Raw genomic sequence first — 3,258 nt, 5'->3', positions numbered from 1 at the left:
ACTGTGCGCTGGTTCGATTTTCGGTTTTTCGAGTGATTCCTACACCTTTATACTATATTTTCATATAGTAGAAAGGCAAAACATTACGATTACAATGAATTTTACTGTTTACAACACTTGGTGCTGTAATCAGGGCTTCGACCGATCCTTCTTTTCTACCGCAGTCACAAAAACGGGCATTCAAGTTCACACCGTCCGTTTAGTGATGGAGTACGAACGCTATGCATAACACAACTGGCAGTTTGCTCAGTCAAACGCCGATTACACGCAGTACAACGAACGCGTTCTAAAGCTTTTTAACATTTTCGTGTCGATCAAGTTGCCTTTACCGTTTGGGGCAGCGAATGACTGCAAAACAGTCAAATGACTGGCAGTCATCACGCTTACGAAAAGCAACCGCACAATCGTATGATTCAATACTACAAAAAAAACAACCACTACATGTGCATGGAAGAAGTCGGTCGGACTCCGTCCAATACAAACGAATATTTTGCTTGCGTCGGACCGACGTCCGGGTGACAAACTATTACTGTGAGCAGCCGATTTGGAGACAAAAAGAGAAACGAAAAAATACGTCACCGTATGCTTCCAGTCAGTTTGCAGTTTATATTCTCAAAGCACAAAGCAAAACGGGAGATTGACTGTTTGCTTTTGCTGAGATGCCGCATGAATTGTAAGACTGTGAACCATTTCGCGAGATTTTTAACTTTTTGGTTAAAATTTGACAGTTCGATGGTTTTTCGAAAATAACCCTGCTCGGGAGCATGGTTAGTTTTGACCAAGGTTTTGACAGTTCGATGGTTCGCTTCAGAGCCAATGAGATATGCACAGGTGAGGAAGAGAGCTTCGACGTGTTTCACTGATTTTTCATAGGAATTTTTTGCATTGGTATGGATGCTTATCGCATAATAAATTTGTTCAAACAACACGGATTGAAATGAGATGAATTTTATCTATCAAATAAAAGCAAATCAACATCAAAAATTCATCCAATTTTAACTCGAACAGAATAAACAATATTTTCATCCTCACCTTATAGGCTCTCATTGAACAAAAAAAACTATCAATACGTCAAATATGAAATGGTTCGCATTCTGAACTGATTTTAACCACTCGAGGAGAAATAACTATCAAACTGTCAAATTTTAACTAAAAAGTTAAAAATTCCGCGAAATGGTCCACAGCCTAAGACGGCAGCAGCGCAAGCGGCAGATTGACTGGATTAAAAAAACAGTCGAATGATCGTTCAAAAAGCGGAGTTTGAATGCGGAAAGTTCGCATTCACGGCAGTCACATTCAACTTGCGATCCCTTTTCAAGCTGAGGTGCGCACCTTGGTGCACCAATCAGTGTGAACTGGGAGTGCGCCGTAAATACTAAAGATAGAGCAATACGTAGTTCAGCAATCTTATGGATAATAATTTACTCTATAATTGCCCCATATGTAATATTTTCGAATTTTGCTTGGTTGAGGTGCTACTGTTAAAAAAGTAAAATAAGTTCACTGCGTGCAGGACAAGCCTGGCTATAGAGCAGCTACGGGTTAGAATCGCTACACCTCGTCGAGTGTCATCTATTTGCCCTCGGATCGTCGTAACGATATTAGCAGCATTCATGAGCACGTGGACTCTATCGGTGCTGTTGTCTCCAACTTGGAACTCAGTGATTATGCTCTACAGTTTGGGGACTATAATCAACCTCAGCTGCGGTGGTGCAAGTCGAGTAACGGGTCATTTCAGGTCGACTCCCTAATGGCTGCTTTGCTAGAGTCTGTTATGACAAGTGGCTTATTTCAAATAAATAATTTGACAAAGGTAAACGGCAGGCTTCTCGATCTCGCCTTTATTAGTGATAATAGTTGCGTGCAATTACTTGAGCCACTGGTACCATTGCTTGGAGTTGACCGCCACCACCGACCCTTTGTGTTGCTATTTGAATTACCCGATGAGAAAATAAATTCCGATAGCGCTGAGGATCCGTTTGCCTTCGATTTCAATCGATACGATTTTGAGCTAATCATTTGCTGACGTTCGCTGGGAGGATATTTGGATTGAATGCAGTGTTGATGAAGCTATGTTTCGCTTGTACGATCAAATGTTTGCCGTGTTTCGTGAACTGGTGCCGCTAAAAAAACCTCGTCGTTCTTGTGGTAGAAGGCAACCCTGGTGGAATAGTGAGCTGCAGTATCTACGAAATCGTCTTCGCAAGGCTAGGAAACAATATTTTCGTTCGAAAGACGAACAGCGTAAAGTTGCATTGCGTGCAATAGAGAGCGAATATAACTCTTTGCATGCATGTTGCTTTCGTTGTTATATTCATCGGATGGAAGCAAACTTAACGAGTGATCCCAAATCGTTCTGGACTTACGTGAAAAGTAAGAAGCAGCCAACTGGAGTCCCTCATCTTGTTCGGTACTACGACAATGTAGCCGAGTCGCAGTTGCAATCGGCAAATCTATTCACATCCTTTTTTCGAAGCGTGCAAAGTAATAACCGCCCACCTTCGTCTGAAGCGTATTTGAATAGTCTGCCGTGTTTCGATTTGAATTTGCCGCTTTCAACTTCCCGCTAAATGATGTTATGATGAAGCTGCGTTCAATCAATGGAGCTAAGGGCGCCGGACCGGATTACCTGCCACCACTACTTTTTAAAAATTGTGCTGAAACGCTGGCAATACCTGCGAGTATTATTTTCAATCGATCGATGTCCGAAGGAGTTTTTCCAAGTGTGTGGAAGACCGCTGCAATTACGCCAATTCATAAAGCAGGTAGTCTTCATGAAGTCACTAATTACCGTGCTATTTCGATTCTGAGCTGTCTACCAAAGATATTTGAAAGCCTTGTCCATGATTTGCTGTATCCGGAGATTCACCACATTATTTCCGAATGGCAGCATGGGTTCGTTAAAAAACGATCAACGACGACCAACCTGATGGCTTACGTTTCATCGCTGATCAGTGCACTTGATAAACGACAGCAAGTCGATGCCGTTTATATCCCGAATGGCTAACATGGTGGATACTGTCGTATCTCACCGAGCGTACTGCTTACGTCCGCATAAATGGAACGAGTTCACTTCCGTTTGAGATCGAATCGGGTGTGCCTAAGGGAAGCCTCTAGGTCCACTACTGTTTATACTATTTGTAAACGATCTGTGCACCACCATACAGTCTCCTAAATACATGTTCGCAGATGATCTCAAATTTTTTCGTGTAGTAACGTCAGCGGTTGACTGCTGTGCAATCCAAGCTGACATTGACG

Source organism: Sabethes cyaneus, chromosome 1 (assembly GCF_943734655.1).
Source record: "Sabethes cyaneus chromosome 1, idSabCyanKW18_F2, whole genome shotgun sequence".
In the NCBI taxonomy this organism is placed as follows: Eukaryota; Metazoa; Arthropoda; class Insecta; order Diptera; family Culicidae; genus Sabethes; species Sabethes cyaneus.
Note: the sequence above shows the minus strand (reverse complement) of the source record.